The sequence below is a fragment of the Astyanax mexicanus genome, chromosome 1 (genome assembly GCF_023375975.1).
Source record: "Astyanax mexicanus isolate ESR-SI-001 chromosome 1, AstMex3_surface, whole genome shotgun sequence".
Taxonomy (NCBI): domain Eukaryota; kingdom Metazoa; phylum Chordata; class Actinopteri; order Characiformes; family Acestrorhamphidae; genus Astyanax; species Astyanax mexicanus.
In genome coordinates, this window is record NC_064408.1 from 32,360,742 (window position 1) to 32,386,020 (window position 25,279).

General features: G+C 37.7%; 1 protein-coding gene across 3 annotated transcripts in view; it reads left to right on the forward strand.

The window, feature by feature from the left end:
* Window positions 1–3,754: 3,754 nt before the first annotated feature.
* The window catches only part of LOC103032213 (spectrin beta chain, non-erythrocytic 1), a 171,780-nt gene continuing 150,255 nt past the window's right edge, over window positions 3,755–25,279 (forward strand). For 2 of the 3 annotated variants that reach the window (XM_049476451.1, XM_007261017.4), the window contains exon 1: window positions 3,755–4,207. The gene's annotated coding sequence lies outside the window, so the exon portion shown is untranslated. The remainder of the gene's footprint in view (window positions 4,208–25,279) is intronic. The other variant, XM_007261020.4, reaches the window with a different exon arrangement.

A 25,279-nucleotide genomic window follows, 5' to 3' on the forward strand; every position in this document is an offset into this window, starting at 1 on the left:
GGGTTCATATGGTCTGCAGTGAAACTAAATTTCAAATAAATGCAACACAAGTGTAAGAAGCACTGTGTATTTTATTGTCTCAACCTAAGATCAGGAAAACACACCAACAACCTCCTTAGTCTGACTCTACTTCCCATAACACCCCATAATAATTTATGGCCCATAACACTTTAGCACCAGACTGGGTATCATAATGTATGCATCTGGGCTCGGATGATTTTGTAATTAATATCATGTCTCAAAGCTGGTCAGGAACAGTCTTATCATTAGCCTTTATTATAATGGTGATTAATAAGCATTGTCTGCATGAAAGCCTTTAAATTATTATTTTTATTATTTTTTAATTATATACTTTTAAACAATTGTTCACAATTGTTTCACGGTTATTAATGGCATTAATTTAAAACACTAGCATAAATATCACAGTACTTTTAGCTGAGTTTAGAACTTTACCATTTATAATAATGAAATGTTCAGAATTGCACTACAAAAACAATTATCTTGCCTAATCTTGAATATGTATAGTTTTGAATATCAAATATAGTAAGTCCTTTTTGACTCAAGCTTAATTTTCTTTGATTTAAATGAATAAAATTACATTATATATATAATCTATCATTTAGCTTACCATTACACATGGTTTAGCATAAATCAATATTTGGTCCTTATGTATAGTAATACAAGTACGTGTGTGTGTTTTTTTGTATTGAGTGGTGGTGTCATTAGCTGTCCTCTGGGTGGTGGACAGATGGTCTGACCACCCTCCCCCCTTCACACACACTCGCACACACACCCACACACACACACACTCACACACACCAAAACACACTGTCTCACACTCACAATATTGAGCTTTTGAGTGTATTTTTGGGGTGTTCTGTCAAATGAACCCCCTATAACAGTTCACTATTAGAGTCTGGACTGTGATTGTGTGTGAAGAATATTTGCAGGATAGTAGCATATCAGGTATTATTAGAAAACTTGTGTCAAAGAGACAAACTAAATTTAATTCTAAACTGGTGTAATTGTAAACCGTATTCAAACTGTATTTGGAATGTTATCCCTTAGCACTGATTATGACAGAAAAGACATTTACTAAGTAACAGGTATTCACACTGTCCTTTTGACATAGACTTTTATTTCTCATCTTTATTTTCCATTTTTTTTTCTATTCTGTCCACCAATATTTGTTGATCAGTTATGTACAGTTTGTTCCGAACTGATCCTACAGTTTGATTTGTCAGTTATGTACAGTATCCAACATTTTTGGATATAATGTATCAATTTTGCAGTTTTATACCACTCTTTCTGTACACTTTAGTTTGTTTCTTCTCTGGATATAGAATTCAATTAATCAGTTGTGTACAGTTTCTTCCATTCTGATCTTACACTTCAATGTGCAAGTTGTGTACTGTTTCTCCCTTTTTTCTACAGAATTCATTCAGTTACTTCAATTCTGTCTATAACGTCCCATGTATCAGTTGTGCATTTTCTTCCATTTTTCTGCAGAATTTCTTAGTTGTGTACAGTTTTCTCCATTCGTTCCACAGATTTGTCAGTGTAAAGGATATTTTGACTGATAGAGGTACTATATAGGACCAGTGTAACATTCTATTCATTAAAATTTAATCACTCCAAATAGGCATTTAAGATTCCTTAAAGTGTAGGATTAAACTCTTCCTAGGAGCTAGTTTTTCAGAGCACAACAACTCTTCGGTGAGGAATCAACACTCTAGGCTGTTTTCTGAACGTGGGCTGTTAATGATTTTAATAGAAAATATCATCAACACTGCAATGAAGTTCAAGGCAAGATCAAGTTTAAGCCTTAACACACATAAATGTAGGTAGACTAATGTTTGACATTACACAATTCTGTATATTTCATTTCACAAACCAATACAGTTAAAAACAGACACTGCAGATGGGGCTCCGAGTGGTCCAGTGACTTTACATGTATCGGAGGAGGCGTGTGCTAGTCGTCACCCTCCTGGGGTCGGGGCATCACTAGTGATAGGGGGAGTCTTAATGAGTGGGTTGGGTAATTTGCCTCGTAAATTGGGGAGAAAATGAGAGAAAAAAAATCAGGCACTGCATGTGTTATATAAAACCTTCTGCACTGAGATATTGTTAATGTTGCTTAATCTAATCTTGCTTAAAATGTTTAATGATTAACTTTCTGTGAATTGGGCTACTCTTCTATTATTAGCTTCAGCACAAACCTAAAGATGCAAAAAAAAAAATAATGGTACCTGTGGCATATGTTACCAACAATATCATTCAGCACCTCACTGATATGTGGGGGTGTTTCAGCCTTTTTCAAAGACCGATGGTAAAGGCATTGACTCAGGGTCTTACACAGCCTTTCCCTTTCATGCCATTGTGACTTTGAACTCCAGCATGAACCAGGATGCTTCAGTGCAGAATACTAATATACCAGCAGCCCACCTCCTGAATTGCAAACGTTAGCAAACTGCTGAAGTTGTTTGGTAGAAACGGAGAACTCTCAGTCCCAGGACAGTCTGTCAACCCCTCCCCCCCCGTCTCTCTCCCGTTCTCTCCAACTCATTTTACTGCACTTGGTAGTAAATATTGATGTCTATCCAGTGATTTAGACTGCTTTGCCCCAGTGCCAGCTTTTTGATTTACAATAAATGTAAAACATACAAAAATATGTATGCACTTATAAGTTTCCTTATATACGTGCATAAATATATCATACATATATATATATATATATATACATACAGAATTTTTAATTATGATATGTGCATTGCAAAAAAATTGCACGTTTGTGTTTATCTGATTTAAAGAGTCCTATTGTTTTGGCAGGACTTCTCTACAGGAACCACACACAAATATAGCACAAGACAAATGTTTGGACACACCTTTTTATTCAATGTTTTATTTTTTTCTACATTGTAAATACATCTACAATGTAAATTAATACTTAAGCAAGATTTTTTTTATATTATTATAATAATATATGTAAAAGACATGGTCAATTCAGTCTATATATTGCATACTAAATATTGCATCCTGTATATTAAATAGATTATTGCTAGATAATGATTACTTGTATTTAATTGTATTTTAATGCATAGTTACAGTTTTTATTTTATTGTCTTTTTTATGTACTCAATTTTATATTTAGTGTAATCATTTTATTTGTAATTCAATTTTATTTTAGTATTTTTTTGTATTTATTTAGTATTTTAAAAATGACCAATCGTCTATTTAGATTCATAATTGTTTATATTTGTAATTAAAATGTATTTTAATACATATTATACTTTTTTATTTAATCGTTTTTAAATGGTTTTTTCATTTATATTTTCATATAATAATGTATAATTATTGTTTTAATAGTCAATATAATTGCATATAATATAACGAGTGCTACTTTTTGCGTTTTTATTTAACATTTGTTTTCGTAAATTATTTATGATTTATTATTTATATCTTTTATTATTTATAATTATTGTTTTTATTTGATTTTAGAATGTAATGTATATCATATTATATTATATTTAAATTATTTACATAAATTGTAATATAAAATGATTTTATTGTTTTTACACTGTGTACTTGCGTTTTTTTTACTAATAATTCATGTCTGTTGGGATGGATCTGCTGTGGAAGCGTGTTATGCGCGTGTGCTGCGCCCCCGCAGGTTTTACCGCCCCCTCCTCCTTCTCCTCCTCCAAGTGCGCGCGCTCCCATTCATTCTTTCTTCTGAGCGCTGCTGGCCGTGGGTCTGAGCGAGCGGCGGGCGGGCGGACGGACGGACAGGCTGACAGACAGACAGCGGGAGCGAGCGGACGGAGGGACGGACCGAGGGCGGCTGCGCGGAGGAGCTCGCGCTCCGATACAGATTTGAATTTTTTTGAAAAAAATACGAAAAATAACGGACGGCTCGCGTGCCAGCGTTACCGTTAGCCGGGCTGGAGGAGGAGGACTGGGCTGCGCGCTGCTGAAGCTGCGCTGCTCCGGCAGCTCCGCGGGAGGAAAACCGAGAAATAAGCCCGTCGAGGATGCAGGATTTTAACTGTCGGGATTTTTAAAACCCAAACCGTCACATGTGTGAAAGCGGACCGAGAAAAGACGAGTCGTCCTCGGGGTTTTCTTCGCTCGCTCTGTAAACAGACGTTCAACCGACTCGTGTGTGTGTTTTTTTCTCTGCCTGACGAAAACAGAAGCCACACCGACGGTGAGTCTGCTCTCGTTTATCAATCAGGTTACTAAGCTAAAGCTAGCATGCTTGCTAATTCACCGAAGCTAAAGCCTTTTCTCGTCAAAAGCCTGTGTTGATATACTGTGTAAAGGTAACTAGCTGCAGAAATCTAGTTACGGTTAGCCAGTATAGGTTAGCTAGCTACCTTTGTTAACAGCAAGGCTCTGGTGCTGCCTGTGAGCGGCTGGCCGGCCGTCTCACCACGCTGACTGGTTGACTGACTAAAGGAGGAGGAGGAGAGGGGGGGGTGCTGCCTTTTGTCTCCCCACAGCCACACGGCGAGCTAGCTTTGCTGTGTCACATTACTGCTCCCACCAGCTCCTCCGTTACAACGCGGTATAAAGCGTTATGAAGTCCATGTGGCTGTGTATAATCTCTGTGATATGAGCGCTGGTGGCTAGTGTTCAGAAATGCGCAACACGGCATCTTCTCTCCGTGCTGTTTTTCTCTTTTTTTGATTTGTCATTGGAGGTGCCTGGGGAAGCCCTGCTAGCTAGCTGTTGAGCTGTCTGAAGCCCCTGTGAAGGCAGGAGAAAGATGTCAAAAATGAATCTGTGAGCTGGGTAAGGGGCTGAGGATGCCCTGCTCTCCAAATTGACTGTTGATCGTTTTGGCTTGTTCTAAGAATTTCTGAAGGCCAAAACAGAATAGTGTTTTGATGATGATGATGTGATTCCTGGACTCTGTTGATCTGTGTCTGAAGCATTAAGAGAAAGAGGTGGGTCTGTTGTTGCAACTACAGCTCTGGAAAAACCTCTTCAGTGTAAAATGAACATTGTTATTTTATCCTATAAACATTCATATTTTATCAACATTTCTCCCAAATTCCCAAAACATATATTATAATTTACAGCATTTATTTGCAGAAAATGAGAAATGGCTGAAATAAAAAAATATGCAGTGCTTTTAGAACTCAAATAATGCAAAGAAAACAAGTTCATATTCATAAAGTTTAAAAGAGTTAATCCTGGTTTTTAATCATAGTTTTCATGCATCTTGGCATGTTCTCTTCCACCAGTCTTACACACTGCTTTTGGATTATTGAATTTTGGAAAATTCAAGCTGTTTAGTTTGGTTTGATGACTGGTGATCATCCGTCTTCCTCTTGATTATATTCCAGAGGCTTTAAATTAGGTAAAATCAAGGAAACTTATCATTTTTAAGTGGTCTCTTATATTTTTGCCAGAGCTGTATAAAATGGGGTGTGAGGTGGTGTTCTGAAGTGCCCTCTGTTCAGCTTAGTTGATATTAACCCTCTGGTCAATATTGTTACCCTCAGGCAACAAACCACTTTTTAAATTGATACACTTTTCCCTAAATGTTGTACTATACAAATAAGTATGTTTTAAGCCTATTTTGTTTTCATTTACCTCCTAAAACTGGCCTTTTTTTATTTGTTGCCTTAGGGCAACATTACACAGATAGATAACAACACAATCATGTATAGGAGGAAGGATGTTCTGAAGTGACTTTTCTTGGCTATTATATAACATGAGTGTGAAGGGGCTGAGGATTTCCAGGTGTTCGATAAGACTTCTTTTTATTTAGCTGTCAAGTTGGTTTTATTTAGCTGGCTCTGTGGTTCTCAAACTGGGGTAACGTACTTGTACAACTGGTGGTACGAGAGGCATCCCAAATGGGTACACCAGAGGACCTCAGAAAACTTTGATGCATGTGTTTCAGTTTTTTCTCTGTAATAACTACATTACTGTCCTCATTAACATTGGTTCATGGGCCCTACAGTAGAGCCTTGTGGTTCTCCACAGACATGCTATACAATGCTAAACCAGTTGCCATGTAATCCACAGCAGTTTATTTCATTTAGGGTTAAAGGGGAGGCCACATTGATGCCATATTTTACTCTACTGCACTCATGTCTCAAGCTCTTGAGTGTATAACAATAATTAAACATTATACCATGCTAACTCACAGATTGCAACAGTAGGTGAGCTCAACACACATGGTGAAAAACTATTGGCCAAAGAGTTGACCTGTTTTAATTTTAGCATGAAAGATACCCTGTCTAAAAGGTTTTAAACCACTGGTCTAGATAATTAGGAAAAGTATGCATGTTCACTTTTTAAATGTTTAAATGCCTAGTGAAGCCCAGGAGTCTAGTATTGGACTTGAGCTGACCAATGTTAACATGTTTGGCATTTGACTGATGCTGTTATCAAGTGTCCTCACAGGTATGTGAATGCACTGTTAAGAGTCTTGCCCAAGACTCTTATTGGTGTAGTGTGGTGTGCTTGCAAAGCCAGAGAATCAACCTTTAGTCTTGACAGTCAAGGTGGGAGGCAGGGTTGTTCCCCCACTACACTAAACAGAATTAATGTTTGTAACTGAGTGAAGGGCCATAGATGTCCTGGAATCCAGTAAGGTTGGGGGCCCCAGGTGTGACCTGCAGGTTCAAAGTTGGCCCGTGAACACTTTTTTGATTCAGCCCTAAGCCCCACCTCCTTTACCAAGTGAGAGGACATAATTTTTTTTCTTTTAGATTATATCAACCAAAACATTAGCACCACCTACCTCTCATTGAGCAGGTCCCCCTTGTGCTGGCACAATAGATCTGACCAGTCATGGCATGGACTCAATAAGATCTCAGATGCCCTTTGGTTTTTGGCACCAGTGTTTTAGTAGTATTTCCTGTAAGTTCTGAGGTGGGATCTCCATGGCCTTAATGAGCCTTAGGTGTCCATGATGCTGATCACTGTTTGTCCTTTCTTAAACCACCTTTGGTACCAACTGAACACTACATACCAGAAAGCCCCATATGGTCTGTCTGATATCTTGGAGATGTTCTGGCCCAGTGGCCTATATTGTTTTGTCTGTAAGATGCTCAGTCCACCACAAATATTGCACTTTGGCCACCCCTGAGCAAAATGGTTGGACTATCTGGGTCAGCAAAAAGGAAAACCAAAAATATGTCGCTTTTCACAGCTGTGTCAAGGGCCAAAGATGTCCAAGGCAATATTTAGTGTGCAAAACCTTTAGAAAAGTAGTAAATCAAAATTCTAGCCAGTTCAGAGCTCAAATGACCCCAGTGCTGCTGTCCCGAGCAGTTTTAACAGCAGAATAATGGTAGCATGGTAGAATACGTATGTGTGGCAGATGGTGGAATTAAGTGACAAAAGGCAATATTACTGATGAGTTCACTGTCCAGGCAGAATGAAACTGTGCTAAGAGATGGCAGGATTTAATGTTGCTGTAATATGGATGGACAGGGATTACTGCTAAATTTTGGGCCCTACTGCTAGCCAGAGTCATCAGTGTCAACTCCCAGTGTGTGTCCATGATTTAACCAGACAGGCACCCCCATCCCCCGCCATGAATGGCTGGTGTGGGTTGGGGATTTTTTTTCCAAAAAGAAAGGCTGCTACCTGTGCTGTTTTGGGACGGTCACTGGGTTTAGTGGACCGTTTCTGGGTCAGACTCTTGTGGCTGAGTAGTATGATCAGATACAAGGCTGATCAAGGATCAGTGAGCCCATTCCACATCCCACATCCCTTAGTAAGAGTTTTATAGTAGGACCACTGATTTAGAAATGTATTTTGACTTTCACACTAAGGATGCAAATTGTGAGTGAAGGGTTAACTGCACAGTATGATCAAAACTGAGGTCTAACAGGTTTTAAGAACTGCATCCAGATTAGACCTAAGCCTGAGTTCTAGGCCTGTCACAATAATTATCGACTTATCGAACAATAAATGGACACTACCTCAATAATATTTGATAATCGTGATATCGTCTATTGTATTTATTTAAATGGTTGTTCAAATATATAACAAAAAACAGTATTTTAGCTGTTTAACAATAACTGCAACTTCATACACACAGTGTGGGCTGCAGAAGGTAAAGAAAACTGATTATTTAAAATTTTGTTCTTAAAAAAAGTTTATTGTAATAATTTCTGAGATGATATATCGTCCACAAAAAATGCTAACGTAACAGGCCTACTAGGTTCAGTAAAATGTTTACTACTAAACTAAAATTGACGCTGCAGTTTACTTTAGAAATTGACTAATTATTTGTTCAAAGACTTTCTTTCGTATTGTAAGCTTTAATAGTATCATTAGTGCAAAGGCCAAAGTTACAGCTGTTATTAACAATATTGTAATGCACTTTGGTTGATGGGGTAAATGTAATAGGATTTGTCAATGATTATAATGATTATTGCATAAGAATGCAAAATTTATAGAAAAAAACAAGGAAGAACTGATTTAATTTAAATGGGATTACTAAATATTATTATGTAGCTACATACATTATTTATTGACCATGGGGAGCTATCATCACTTATCTGCATATGTGTATTGTTTAAAAACATGTAATCAACATCAATATGTCAAATGATATCTCAGCTATCTTGAATGGGGAAGCAGAGAGAAGTATATACATATATATGAGCTTGTTCAGATGAAGGGAGCGTATGCAGTAGTTCTTGTAACAGTGGTTAGATCAATGTGGACCTTGCTTCCTGTTCCTTTTAGAATGAGACATTAAAATCAATAGTTGAACAGTACAGATAAGAAATGTGGTACAGAAACATAAGGCACGTTCTGTTCACTGAAAGTATTGATCCTCATACAGAAAAATGGGTAGCCCCAGTGAAGCAACAGTCCATTCGATAACCTGGGGAAGTTGTGGGCATTGAAATATATGCCATGACCTATAGACAGAACAAACAGACCCAATACAGTATGGCATCCTATGAAGATTGTAGGCATAGGGCAATCCTCAATATTATTGAATTTCTCAGTATTACATCTATGATACTGGCGTATTGGATGGGGAATGTTTACAGTTATTGTGCTAGCTTAAGCTATTTTACTTTCTGAGGTACGAAGTGTTCTAGTCTGAGGTAGCTATGGTAAATCTGCTCTCAGTAAAACAAGAATTATCTTTTTCCTTATTTATAATGTTATTGTGGCTAACCAGTTTGGGCCAATGAACCAACATGTTGGCCATGGAATTATCTCTTAGTATCCAGTCAGTAATAGATGATCTGTCCAGGTTGTTAGTTTTTACTTTTTCTACTGTTTCTATATGCAGTGCAGGTTTGTATGAGCTCTGTGTGGATGTAATGCTGTGTTCATTAATTATTTATTTGTTTATGAATTCACAGTGTGTATCACAGTTCTCCTCAGGTTTTCCAGTGTATGCACATTTCGCTGCACTGGCCTTTTACTCAGGGTCACAATAAGATCCTCTGGAGCCTCTGGATGTTAAAGTTATGATGCTATGATTTCCATACATCTACTGGTAATAATGTAAGTCCTTGAAACAAATCCCAGCTGACTAACTGATTTTAGCCTTGGTAAAGGTTGATTTAATTAATTAATTAAATCAAGTAAATCAGTGATTCAGACTAATATCTCAAGTCAGGTTTATTCAAACAGTTTGCTTCTGATCAAGAGGTATCCATTCATTCACTTTATCTCCCCTTCTTTCTTGGTCTCTTTCATGCCTTGCAGGCTGCTTCTGTATGTCTCTGTTTGACAGTAACCTTTTCCTGCATGAGTCTCTCAGCAGTTATCCCTTCACAATACCCACAGTGTGATTTCCTATTACTGGAGAATCCTGGAGAATGTTGCATTGGGACTGAACCAGATTGAGCTTTATGTGGGTAGCTGAGAGGATAAAGTAAGAAAGAATATATTAAGCTAGATAGAAAATTTTACCAGGCATATGAATAGATTTTCAAGCTGTTCCATCAAATGTTTTATAGCTCTTTATGTGCATAATTAAAAAAAACTTTCATTTAGATTTGTTACATTTCTTTTTGTTCAAAAAATTAGTCTATACCTATACATTTTCAATTTGTTCGATCAGTTCTCTTAGTTTTTATCTAATAGATAACTGACTTTGAATAGATACATTAATATGCACATATATGAAAATGACATATATGGACTGAACAGTAGGGATAACGATTAATGATTGTCTTTCAGAATGATCGGTGCAAGACTAGAAAGCATAATGACCATTTCATGTAAACTTGCATGAAATGCATCATCATGCAGAAATGTTCTGAGATTTGTCTCTCTCATGATAAAATATACTTTACTTTTTAAAATTAAGCACATTTAAAACACTGTTGTGCTCCAAGCCTCATCGAAGAGAGTCCCTGAACTCCATTGCAGAACAAAACTGTGAAGCTTAGTATGTTGTAAACAGTCTGTGCTAGCTTTGTTGTGGTAAGTGATGGACTCTCAAGAGTGGTATCTGGTTAGTGGTGTTACGTTTTTACTCTGTTTTAAATGCTCTGCAAATATTTGCAGTAAATGCGGTAAATTCTTGCCAGATTGACTAAATTATCACCTAATCATTGTTCAAATATTTTACCTGTAAATAAAAAAAAAGTTTGTGGTCATATACTTATGATTTTTTTGTATTTTAGTTGACACTAAAACTGGCTGTTGGTTAAGGCTCAGGCAAATTGCAACATTGACTTTCACCATGACTTTTTTAAGACTATAATCATGCATGCATATTGGACTTATTATAATCTGAAAATGTATGATTATCATTTGGTTTAATGCTGCAGTAATTTGTATAAAACGTGGAACTGGAACTGTGCTATTGGAAGAGCAAAAGTCCAGGTCTGGGATTGGGAAACGAAAGCAGTGATGGATGGATAGACTGATGGGCAGACATGTAGATGGACAGATGGACGGATGAGTTGTGCGGTCACTGCACTGTGAGGAATGCGACGATGGGCCCCCCATATTGCTGACTGTACTAATCCCTCTCATGTGCCCTGCCCTCTGCCCTGCTGTCCGAGCAGCCTGTATTGTCCCGGTGCTCTGGACGGACCGGCTCGCTAAGCCCAGTCATCATACCCACTACCGGTGCTTTTGTTCACGCGACAGCTCTCACATTCCAACCTAGCGATCTGCAGTCCCCAGTCCGAGCTGCGTCAGCCCCCATGGACGACTGAGGTCTGATCCTTATGAAACTGTGGTGTTTGCTGTTACTGTGATTTGTAGAATCATCAGTATCATTTCATGCTATTTTTGATGTGCCTTAGATTTATAAATTGTGGATGTAAGAGACAGAAAGGATAATCTGACACATGGATAAAAAACAGGTAGCCTATGTTTGATCAATAAGAATGAGTAACCATTTGACTTTGGAGGAAGTGTCCAGTCAGTTTTAGGCCTGTCAGTTTTATAATTGCATTACAGATGAATGGTGTCAGGACTGTCCTTTTTCATTCAGAATGAGCTGAGACAGACTCAAGATTGATTTAACCTTTTTTATAGATAAATTGGAATCCATTGACTATAATGTCTGTATAGGTTTCATCATCTTTGCTTTTGATTTTGATACAGTCAGGTCTCTTTAAGCATTTTCTGAGTTTACCATTTCATTTCTCAATCCAGCACCCCCTCTGTAAGCTTGCTGATGTCAGATGTAAGATTTAAACATGTGGCCTTGACTGTTCTCTGACTCCAACTAAAGCACTGGATTCCGCTGTCACACAAGCTCTTTAAATCTCTAAAATGATAAATTTACCTCTCCAAGAAGATATGTTTCCTTGCTTCTTTGAAGGTATACCTTTTTCAAGTCATTTTGAGTCATTTCTGTTGGTCCATTAATTATACAATTAAAGTTATTGTGTAAACACTTCCAGATTCACATTAGGAATTAGGCTTGGGAATCGAGAATCGATTCCTGTTGAGAATCGATTCTGTGTGTTTCGATTCCACAGAATCGTTTGGCACCTTGCTAAATCATTCTGTTATTGATTCCAGACAGCACGATCACGCAAGTTACGCATGTTACGCAAAGTACGCATGATTCAGTAAGCACGTCTTTTCAATGGCGTCCACTAGGTTAAAACGCTCGAAAGTTTGGCTTCATTTCACGCTACACAAGGATGGCAACAGGGCGTTTTGCAACCATTGTAAATTTTTGATAACATCGCCGGGAGGGAATACATCAAATATGCACAAACATCTGCGCACACAACATTATTAGAGAGTATTTGCTACATTTCCATATTGCCAGTTGCACATTGTTGTGGACATGTTGACCTTGTTGTTGAGTTTGTAAGGTCGTATGATATTTAAGTAAACAAAGTTGGTGCTTATGAAACTGTTTGCTCTCCTTTTTTCCCCAAATTGGAATCGATAAGAGAATCGATAAGGAATCGAATCGTTTCACAGAATCGATAAGGGAATCGGAATCGGAAAAATCTTATCAATTCCCATCCCTATTAGGAATGCTGACTGCAAGTTCTTAATGCTTATTATACAAATGTATATTACTCAGAGACGCATTAAAATATGTACAATATTAATGTGGTCATGCAAAAAAAATACTGATACTTTGTCACCTTGGCTCTTTACCATATATAGTCTCTAGTCATAGCACGTAGCTCTAGACATGACAGAAATGAGTTAATCTGTATCAAATTTGTGAAATATTTGGCTGTTTTGAGATGTTCTTAGCCTATGCTGTTTTGTGGTGTTGCAGTACGGTCCTTTTGTATGGTTTACCAGATCCAGTCAGCTCGCCTGGAATAGCATGTTGAAGACTGTGATTTCAGCCGAGACACAGCTTTAATTAACATAGCAAAGCCCCTGTCATTAATGCGTTCATGCATGTGTACCCGTTTATCTTGGGCGTAAACATGTTCTGGATGTAATTTTAATGTGTGTGAGTTCACATGAGGACCGCAAGGTCATTGTGTTTTAGAGCAAATTCTTTCTCTAAGTGTTTCTAGTTAATGTTGGCAATTTTTTATTTAAATAGTCATGCTATCATAACAGGAAATGTATGATTTTCAGAATGGGGATATGCTAATATTAGTGGAGACTGATTCAGTAATTTTCAAGTTCAAACTGGCAGAATATATATATATAATCTGCCATAATATTGGCACTAAATATTGCTTTAAATTGAGTAGGTTGTGTTATCTGTTGTCTCTTTATCTTTTACGTTTTGAGGTAGAACCACCATAGATCACATCAGCGAGCCTAAAGGGCCTTTAAATGTCCTTCAGTTGAGTCAACCAACTTTCATTTATTTGTGTCCTGTCATATCCTATCAAATGAGTAGGAGCGGGCTGCATGTATTTTGAGGGTACATTTACATCCACCTCCTTTTATAAGGACACCATGGAGTTTTGCATGATCATAAAAGGTTCTAATCAGGAAACACAGCAGGTGGCCAGTTAAAGCACATTACCAACTATCAGCTTTTGAATAACAGCAACATTGTGCAACATTACTTTTGTCTAGATCATGCTTAGCAGTTTGTGCACATTTTTATCTTTATATAAAACACTAGAGGAGAGCCCATTACATAGGATAAAGAGATTTTCTGCTAAGAGATTAAGAGTGTCTGGAAAGTTGCCTAATGTGTGCTACGAGTACAAAGTTCAGAGTGAAGAGTATGTAGTGTAATTAAAGGCTATACATTTTGGATGAAGCTACAGTGGCTGAAAAAGACCCTTATAATAATGGTTTTGTGATTCTCAGTTTATTTGAGTATTTAGTAATTTAAATGTTTAATATTTGCTAGTAAAGCTATGGTGGTTTTAAAAAAACAGGATCATATGCTTTTGTTCAGTTTTATGTCATATATAACCCAAGGACACCCAGGAAATGTTTGCATTCTCCTGATTAAAATGCCCTCTCACTACTGAGAATATATAAACTTGTAATTAATATTAGTAAAGGCAAGGTCTTCACTTCAGCCACACAAAACTTAGAAGTCAAAACTTACTCTCAGATAATCTGTGTCTGTACAATATAAACATGATATATGCTGTTTTTAAATATGTGTGTTCAACTGTTAACATATAAAGACAGGCCCACTGTTTCTAGTAGATAGAATTATATTGACCAATGCATTGGTCAGATTTAAAATTCAGTTTTCAATACACTGTGAAATTATTTTAGCCCATATCAACTTTTATTAGGATAACCATGGGAATTGTGACTGGTCATTATATTACTGATAACTGTGGATGATGTGAAGACATTTGTTTCGCTTGAAGGGCATGCAACCTTGCAACTACTCTTCAGCTACTTGCGGGGAAGGCCACGTGGAGGCTGTTCTTCTGGTGTCGTACCCCCATGTAAAGAAGCTGGATGCAGCCCTTAACACTGCCCTGCGGACCATCTCTGGATGCCTACGAGCCACTCCAACCTATCAACTGCCTGTCCTCACTGGAATTGCCCCAGCAGAGGTCAGAAGAGAAGCAGCCATGCTGGTTCTAGCTTGGAAGGCACAGATGAGTGAATCCCACCTCCTTCACAAGACCGTCACAGAGACTTCACAGTGCATGCGCCTCAAGTCCTAACGCCCCTTTGCCACACATGCCCAGGAACTGCTCTGCACAACACCAGCTGACATCTCCAAGCCCTCCTGGGTGAAGGCAAGATGGAAGGACCAGTGGAGGGCAGCAGGACCATCTACACTTCATCAATTTATCAAAGATCCGACGGATGTACCTGGCCAGCACCTCACCCGTAGGGAGTGGACAACCCTTAACCTTCTGAAAACAGGAGTAGGGTGCTTTGGTGCAGTGATGCAGAAGTGGGGTCTCACAGACAGTGCCCACTGTGAATGTGGGGACCCATCGCAAACAAGTGATGACTACCTGCCCCAAATTCTGGCCACCAAATTGCACTCAAGGTCTAATAGACCTGGATAATGAAACACTGGATTGGCTTGCAGCAACAGAACTTAGGGTCTAAGGACATACAGTTGTGGTCAAAAGTTTACATACACTTGTAAAAAAACATAATGTTATGGCTGTCTTGAGTTTTCAATAAGTTCTACAACTCTTATTTTTCTGTGATAGAGTGATCGGAACACATACATGTTTGTCACAAAAAACAGTCATAAAATTTGGTTCTTTCATAAATTTATTATGGGTCTGCTGAAAATGTCACCAAATCTGCTGGGTCAAAAATATACATACAGCAACAAAATTTGTCAATTTTGGTGATGTAGCGAGTTGTGTCAATCAAATTAGCTTCATGTCATGGCCTCTTCACTTCTTGTAAGTGATTCTGATTGACTACAGCTGTTGACTTCTCATGAGCCCATTTAAATAGGGCTCATTTGACCCAGTGATTAGACTCAGCTACAAAAGCTACAATGGGAAAGTCAAAGGAACTCAGTGTGGATCTGAAAAAGCGAATTATTGACTTGAACAAGTCAGGGAAGTCACTTGGAGCCATTTCAAAGCAGCTACAGGTCCCAAGAGCAACTGTGCAGACAATTATACGCAAGTATAAAGTGCATGGAACAGTTGTGTCACTGCCACGATCAGGAAGAAAACGCAAGCTATCACATGCTGCCGAGAGGAGATTGGTCAGGATGGTCAAGAGTCAACCAAGAATCACCAAGAAGCAGGTCTGCAAGGATTTGGAAGCTGATGGAACACAGGTGTCAGTCTCCACAGTCAAGCGTGTTTTACATCGCCATGGACTGAGAGGCTGCCGTGCAAGAAAGAAGCCCTTGCTCCAGAAAAGGCACCTTAAGACTCGGCTGAAGTTTGCTGCTGGTCACATGGACAAAGATAAAACCTTCTGGAGGAAAGTTCTCTGGTCAGACGAAACAAAAATTGAGCTGTTTGGCCACAACACCCAGCAATATGTTTGGAGGAGAAAAGGTGAGGCCTTTAATCCCAGGAACACCATGCCTACTGTCAAGCATGGTGGTGGTAGTATTATGCTCTGGGGATGTTTTGCTGCCAGTGGAACTGGTTCTTTGCAGAAAGTAAATGGGATAATGAAGAAGGAGGATTACCTCCAAATTCTGCAGGAAAACTTAAAACCATCAGCCCGAAGGTTGGGTCTTGGGCGCAGTTGGGTGTTCCAACAAGACAATGACCCAAAACACACATCAAAAGTGGTAAAGGAATGGCTAAACCAGGCTAGAATTAAGGTTTTAGAATGGCCTTCCCAAAGTCCTGACTTAAACCCCATTGAGAACATGTGGACAGTGCTAAAGAAACGGGTTCATGCAAGAAAACCATCACATTTAGCTGAACTGCACCAATTCTGTCAAGAAGAGTGGTCAAACATTCGACCTGAAGCTTGCCAGGAGCTTGTGGATGGCTACCAAAAGCGCCTAGTTGCCGTGAAAATGGCCAAGGGACATGTAACCAAATACTAATGTTGCTGTATGTATATTTTTGACCCAGCAGATTTGGTGACATTTTCAGCAGACCCATAATAAATTTATGAAAGAACCAAATTTTATGACTGTTTTTTGTGACAAACATGTATGTGTTCCGATCACTCTATCACAGAAAAATAAGAGTTGTAGAACTTATTGAAAACTCAAGACAGCCATAACATTATGTTTTTTTACAAGTGTATGTAAACTTTTGACCACAACTGTACGCCCGACAGAGAGAGAGAGAGAGAACTGATAACTGTTCCATCTAATCATTAATGTATTGTTTTGTTGGGCCATGCAAACTTTAGTGTTCCAAATTCTTCATTTAATAGATGAAATGAGATTTAAAGCATACATTTTAAAACTCCAAGAATATTAAAATACCTTGATGCACCTTTTTTGAAAGGACAACAAATAGCTAAACATCCTATTATACGTCCTAACTTACCATGATTTCCCATGTCACTATAACAACTGGAGACCTAACACACTATGTAATGAGACATATTTATGTAATAAGATAATTATTAATCTGACTTGCTTAAGAATAATTTTCCTCCATTGTAACTGAGGAATTTAGTCCATTTCATCATCCTTGTTCTAAGCTTTTACTGTTCTAAGTTGTTGTAAATAATTTAAGCTGAATACATTTGACTTTTGCTTTTTCTCTCCCTACTTCATCATGCTCTGTGTTTGAGTACTCTGCTACATTGAAAATGAGGGCCACTTACAGTGTGCTTCAGAATGGAAAATAAGGGCGGATTGATTAAGTGTCCAGAGGCTTCTTTGAGTGGCTCTGTCCATCATCTCAGTAAACCATTCTTTCATCATTTGTTTGTGTCCAGTCATATCAGACTGCACATTATTATAGGAGCTTATTTACCTCCACATCATTTTATTGGGATGTGTTAGTTTTGCATGCTTGTAAAAAATTCATAAGTCGTACCCATGGGTCACGTACTGGAGAACAGTATCTACAGAGGCTTTTAAGAGAACATGTGAATAAAGCTTTGTGGCAGTTAGATTGATACCAGATTAGGGTTTTTAGCAGTGAGTCTACCTTTTCCTGTTGGGCATGGACCTTTGTCTTCATCACAGCTGTAGAACAAGAGCCGGTCGCACCAGCTGCATGTAAGTTTATAAACATTGGCTAAATTAGACATTTAACCTTTAAACTAAAATAGACTCCACCATGCTGACTAGCTTTCAAGTTAAGTGTAGTGCTTATTAAATGTGTACACCTCTACTTAAGCAAAATGTAGAACTGCACATCTTTGTCAGCAAAGTTCTGCAACTTAAAGTGGCAGAATACATTTATTAGATGGGGAGTTCACAAAAAAATTAAAACGACTGTGTTTGTGTTTAGTTTAATAGTAAAAACAATGTTCTCTTCTGCACTTCTTTTCACTAATTGTGAAACATCAGTTTTAAGCCTCTCCTATGTGTTCATGGCATCTTGTGTATTGATTGGTTCTAAACGTTATTTTGTTAAATAGAACTCCAGAAGAAAGCATTACAGCATAGGATGTAGAGATTTGCTTCTTAACCTTTAAAACCCTGCACTAAATTTAGGCTTTTTATTTAACAGCCAAATAGTATTATGATGTATTTTAAGTTGAATGTGCAGACCATCAGATCAGTCACACTTTGTTTAATATATCATGTTAAAAATGGTTAAGACCGTTAAATTATTAAATAACTGATGATCAGATGTGATCTCTTTTTGTGAGCATGTATTTTATTTAATGAAAGAAGCTGATGAATGCATAAACAGTACAAACTAAATGAGATTTCTACCCCAGCTCTTACCCATTAATGTTTTCTGGGTGAGAAACAAGCCATTTTCACAGGATGCAAATATTTAAAGCCTGACAAAAATAATTTGTATTTTAATCAACTACCAAAATATTTGTTAGCTGCAGCCCTACTGCTGTGTCTCTAAAACATAAACAAAAATATAGTGTCAAGAAACCAAGGACCAAACCAAAGCATTGACTGTGGCCGAATAAAATTACCCTTTTACACATGGCTTGAACACATTCTTGGTGATATGTTTAACTGTCAAACACTTAAAACTACTTTATTGTAGGGCTGGGTGTTGTTGAGTGTTTAAGAATGGTCCATATTTTCATATGAGATATAAGAAGACACAGCACTGTTTATATTGATATAGACTATTTTACGTTCCAATTATCTGGACAGCATGCCTTTCTGTCCAGAACTACTAGGCTACTTTGATATACAGGATATGGCACTGCCTGTGCAAAAAAACACTTATATTGGGCTTTATTTTTGCAGTGTGAACTGTTCCAATGAATGTCTGTATTTTTTGCATAGCTGTGTTGTTTGATGTGTCAGAGCCATTATACAACTGTTCTGTGTTCCTCATTCCTGCCCCCTTCTCTTTCTCTTTTTAGCCATCCTATTGTCCTCACAGCAGCAGCAGAATCCTCATATTTTCACATGTTTCTGGTTTATCCTGTTAGTGTGTTCCAAATCTGTGTGTGTGTATGTGTGTCTTGGCAGTCATCTTTCAGCAGATAGCGACTCGTTTAAGTCCTGGTTTCTAGCCCTGCTGTGGAGTTGGCCTATATATAGCCTTGCTGCCTCCTCCTCATCCACCTCCTCCTCCTCTCTCAAGCTGCCTGATTTTGGAGAATATCTCTCTACCTCTCTTCTCCCACAATCTCCACAGCTTCTCTGCTTCTAGAATGACATTTTAAGAACTGGATTAGGAATTTTCTATTCTGGAGCACTGCTGGATTTGCTCTATTTGCTCCATGTTTCTGAAAGGGATAAGGCCATTTAAATCAAACCTCACTGAACATGACTGAATTTCTACTAATAGTACTTAAGAAGTACATAGGAAGGAGAGCAAGTAAGTGCCAATAATCTGTAAGCATAGATACTTATTTTATCTTGGATTTAGTTAGTACAGAGCTTCTGTTAAACAGAGCTAAAGTTAAACTAAAGCTTACCTTTTTTGTTTTTAACCTGTAGCCGCAGATGTAGTGGTGGTGGTGGTGGTATTAGCTACACTTTGATACTACAAACACATTTAGAAATGCTGTCACTGATAAATCTGCTCCTAGCTGGCCTGAACCACAGAGGTATTTTAGATTTTTCACAAGCTCCTGCTAGACTTTCACATTGTTCTGCTTTCACACTGTGATTCTATTACTTATTTGATGCCTGAACAGCTGTTTTACTGTTTTATTAGTCTGAGCACCTTCACACATCACGCTAAAGGTTGCTGTGCTGTCCTTTCATACATTTGGTGCAACTATAGGGATGAATCACATGGTCAGATGTAGGGGCTGCATGATATTGTAAAGAAAATGTCATTGCAATATATATGCAATATATTTTCACAATATTTCATCATAATTCATTGATCCAATATCTTATGCTATTAATAACGTACTCTGTGTACCTAGGATTTAAGTGAAATAAATTACATTGTGGTACATATATCGTGGAAAATGAGATCAGTGCAAAATTTTCTTTTGCAGCAAAACAACTGTATTTCAGAAATGTTTGCTTTAATCTTACATTACTTACATTGTTGATAACAATCAAGCTCTTTTTCATTTAACATTTTCTGTATTGATGCTTTTGTTGATGCATCTTTTCTATAAAGCTTTTTGTACAGAAGCCGGTTCTCTATGTCATTTAATCAACTCTTTCAAAGCATGTTTTCTACAACCTGACATCGCTTTGACTGTGTTTGCTGGCACTCAGACAAAGTGTCAACTTTGATCTTTGACCCTCAAGGGAGTCAATGGGTGTGTGCAACAGCCCATTACAAAGCAGACAGCTCTGCTTGCTGCACTTTCTGCTGACCAGTCAAACTGGCACAACCTATTCCATCTAAGCCATCTGTAGACCAATTAGGTAAATTTACATTGACTTGCAGGCCTAGAACACCCAAACAGGACTGAGTAAACCAAACAGAAGCCTGATGGGCCTTTTTAAGGCAGTTATCTATGATACAGTATGCACTGTGATGCATCAAATTTTGATGCTTTTTATTAAATCATTTTTTTTTCTCTTAAAAAACAATGTGAACCTGCAATCTGAATCTGGCAGTTGTGATACATAATGTCAAAATGTCATGAAGAATGGACCAAAATAAATGGTTAGGGGCCTGACAGTTACAGTCATCTGTATGCCAAGTTTGTAAATATGCCAGTATGCCATTAATTGTCTTGAAAATACAAAAGTTTCTTTCAGCTCACAGTCTTTTTCAGTCTTAAATTGTATCCAAAATGTAATGATCAATAAATCAAAAGAAATGCTCCAAAATTACTGGAGATGATCTTGTTGCCTTGTTTAATAACAGCAACCAATAGCAACATAGAATTTTGTCTATAACCTGCGGCTTTATCTAACTGTGTTGCAACTGAATGAAAATATGCCATAGTACTTATGTGACAAATCCATTGTTGATTTTTGTACTTCATTTCCTCAAAAAAAAAACTCTCAACACGTCCTTTACATCAAAAAACTCATAATAAACATTCCACTCATTTATTTCCATTGTAGAGTGGTTCTCAGATCAAATGTTGGGACAGTTTTGTGTTTACCTTTCTCTAGCATCACCGACTGAGCTGATGAGGAGCTTATACCTGCCCTATTAGTTAGAAAACTATGTAATGGGGCAGAAAATGCATGCCTTTTTGGGGGTTAGATTTCAGGTGCATTTAACATATTTCTGGGGGTTTCAGAATGTGCTGTTATGGAGTCTGAAATCGTGAACTCTGGAAGCATTTAGCTATTCAGAAGGAGGCATGTACAACTTGCCTGTGTAGTTGAGGTACAGACAGATTAGACAGAGTAAAAATAGAATGTGAATCTATTTAATGATGTGTATCCACAGCCCTTATGCATATACTGTGTGGTGCACTGTATGTTGATGTTCTTCACCTTGCTTACCTCCACACTCTTTCAGTCGCTCTGTCACTGAGCACAGATTTGGTATGATCAGATGTTGATATTCTTACAAAAGCAAACTTACAGCACTAACATGATACATGGGTTAAAAATCATTATTTTTATATTACAACATTATGATGTAATAGGATTTTTTATTTTATTTTTTCACCATTTAGGTCTCTTTTTTTGGTCACATTTTTGTAAAATGGATGGCTCTGTTCTGCAGGTACGTGTGTGTTCACTCCATCGTGAAAATCAAAGGGCCCTATACTACACTGTAAAGAATCTATTTTACTGTCTATAGTGTGTGAATGTATTCTATCATATATACCATATTGCCTGATTTGGGCCTAGAAAGCCTAGAAATGCTCACTTAATTATGGTGTTTGATAGATTTTGGTGCTGTGGATTAAATTGGACAGAATGTGAGCGTGCTGTATTTAGATTTGGACGAAAATATCAGACTGTATTAAAGCACAGCTGGCCATGAATATTGCTGTGTGTGAGAGTAGGCGGTGGCATCTGGCTAAGCTGTGAGTACGAAAAGAATAAATGTAGGAGTGATATTGGTCTACTAGAGTGTGTTGTGTTCAGTGTGAATGGAGTGTTAACTGAACATATCTACTGATTAGCTCAGGTCACAATTAAACCGTTTTTAAGCAGTTAGAGGCTGTGTGTTGTAATGGGCTCCCATGGTCTTCTGCAGGATGAGTGTGGGGGATTATGAGTTAAACACATTGATAATTTAATTGAAAGCATGCTGGTGTATGTGGGAAACATTTGGCTTTTATTTATTTATTTTCCACTGTATGTAGGAGTATAGCTCACAAAGCACAAGCTGTGTGTGTGTGTGAGTGCGAGTGTATGTTAGCAGTTAAAAAGCATGTGGGAGTAGGCTGAATTTGCTGGGTTGTGTGTGGAGGAGTGTAACGGATGATCTATTTTTATATACGTAGTCTTACATACTTTGAGCTTTGAGCTTAAAAAGGACTGCTAGAAAAAATGGTACACAGAAGTGCCCAAAGGCATTCTTTTTTTTTATTTTATATATTTCATTTGAACAGGCAGTTGTTTCATTTGCTATTGTTCAGTGTGTTTTTACACACATGCCTTGCTAAAATGTTTGGCACAGAATACCAAGAACGTTCATAATAGTGTTGGGCAGTATTCATTTTTTGAATTCTACAGTCATATTGTTTCAAAACTTTATGTGGTAGACGGTATTGCAGTGGGATTGTGTTTATGGAATGCAATACCATAAAATTCTGGATTGCTTTTTAACTTTGTTTACAGACTTCAAAAAACACTGCATACACATTTAAGTCAGTCTTACAGTGAATGTTAAACCATCAGTCTGACAATTAAGACGTTTATCACAGAAGACGTAGCTAGGTGGCTAGCATGATGGCTATCATTTTGTTCACCACAGGACACATTCAAGTTTGTCTAACAAACTCCACTTATAAACATTTAGACAAATATGATGAGTGACTGGATGGAAATGATGCAGATATTAGCGTTTTTTGTGGTGTTTTGTTCTAGAGCCTCCAGTACAGCGATTATCACTTACTAACCTGAGTACTAATGATAAAAGCTTATGTCTGAGAGATTATATTTTTAGTTAGATATCTAGTTAATATTAGCTAACAGACTAACTACGAACAGGCTATCTGCTAACCCCATAACACACAGGCCACGTTTTAGCTAAATGAGGCTCAAATCACACACTTTAGGAGATAAAGCTCTAAACCTGTGCACACAGTTGTCCTGCAGACTTCTAGGCCTGAACTGACAGGAAACAGGATGGGCCTGTGTTGTCCCCCACTCCACCCCTTTTTAAGGCGAGACTCAAATGTAGTGAGTGCCCCAGTTCTCTGGTCATCTTAAAATACATAAATGAAGAAGCTTTTTGGAAGCTAGAAACAGAACAGAAATTTTGTACACCAGACACATTATATTTATGAAATATCATCCTTGTTTGGAGATACCATTTTTCTATATATATTAGGGGTGTGTCGAGATGTCGTTAAAACGTGACGATATTTCTCGTCAAGCTTAAACCTGTCTCGCAGGGGGGAAAAAACAGTTTAGTGTGGACTTTTTAAGAGGGATCTGGTAGCAGCGAGTTTGGTGGCTGAGCAGTGAGAGCAGCTCTCAGCAGAAAAGGAAAATTCGAGCATTTGCATAGAAGATGCTTCTGCTACTTTTAAGTTGTATGTCTGGCTGCATTTTGGCTCCAGTGGAAACAATAAATGGTAACAGAGTGACCAACAAGACACAAACCATATGTAAATACTGTAAGTAAATCCTACACGTGACTGTTTCATAGGCAGGTGTACTAATCCCTTAGCTCTGTACTGTATTTAAAAACATGTTCTGTCTCTGTTTGCACTTCAAGCATAGTCTTAATATGACTGGTTGTGGTTTGCACTTATTGTTTGCACTATATAAGACCTAGAAAAAGTTTAAATTTTTTATTCTTATTTTTATTTCTTATAAAATCAATGTGTGAGAGAAACCAGTCTGTTAAGTTTGCGTTGTATGATTTTGTCAAATAAAACTATAGTTTTCAAGAAATTTTTCATTTTTTACGTTTTCTTTAAAACTTTATTTTTAAGTCTCGTCTCGCCTCATTCTCATGAACCCAGAATCGTGTCTCGTCTGGTCTCGTGATATTAGTTTCTCGTCACACCCCTAAGAAATACACATATATATATATATTGTTTTTTTTTGTTTGTTTGTTTTTTTTTTATACTGTGGTATACAGTATTACCACTCTTCCGCCCAAATTTAGTTCATAAGATAGATACAGGCCTAAATGTCATTGTTGTTTATGTTTAGTCATTTTACTGCACACTGAACCATAGCGGTATAAAGCCACCCAGCACTGAGCTGTGGAAAAGTGGAACTTTGATCAATAGAATGATAGTGCTCCATCCAGTACTTTTAGGATGTGTGGATCATCACCACTGCATCTTAGCTCTAATACCCTTACATCATTTGTGCTCTTGCTGCTGATTGCAATCAAATCCTAACAGATGTTCTCCATATTAGTAGAAATACTTCTCTGGACAGTAGAAACAGTAACTTCAACAAAATCAGGAAAAAAAGTTGAATGCCATTAATTTCAGAAAAAATGTAATGATCACTTTTTCCAATACCTTTATTCACAAAGTGAATCTGAAATTAAAATTCAGTCAAAAAAAGATCTATACAGAGTGACAAATATATACACATTCCCATATATCATAAGTTAAGTGGTGCCGAAAATGTATTTTTACTGGTCAGCTCAGTATAGACCGTAAAACACAAATTGTGATTGGTTACGGAGCTCATTTGCATACTGCAGCATTCTCCTGTACTGCTCAGGCCACTATTGCAATAACCATTTTCTGATAATGCATTGTGTAGCCCTAGTGATGCAGCTGGGGCACCAACATTAAAGACCCTGCACAGGAGGACAAAAACACACGTGTGCACACACTCACTCACACACAAACACATACACACACACACACACACACACACACAGCCTAATGACAGCGTAATTCCCCAGAGGCATTGGATCTGTGTTAGTCTCTGTGTGATTAACTGGTGCAGTGAAAAACAGATCAGCCAGATGATGGGAAAAGGGGTCAGAGTGAGAGGGTTGGGGAGGGAGGTGGAGGGATGGTAATTTAGTGTTTCAGAAAAGCAGAGCAAGTACCAGAGTGTCTCAGCTTGTGTTTTGTAATGTCTTTCCCATTTGAAGTGTGTTAATATTTAAAAAACTGTGACAATTATTCAGGACTGGGCATGTCAAAACAAAAAAGTTAATGTTCTAAGGACCTTTTAGTACCTTTTTTGTTTACTATTATTATAAAATTCAATTAGAGTAAAAAAGATCTTGACTTAAGATCTGCATAGATGTAGATACATAAATTGTTCTAGATGTATTTCTTAAAAATGCAAACAGCTGTGAAAGAA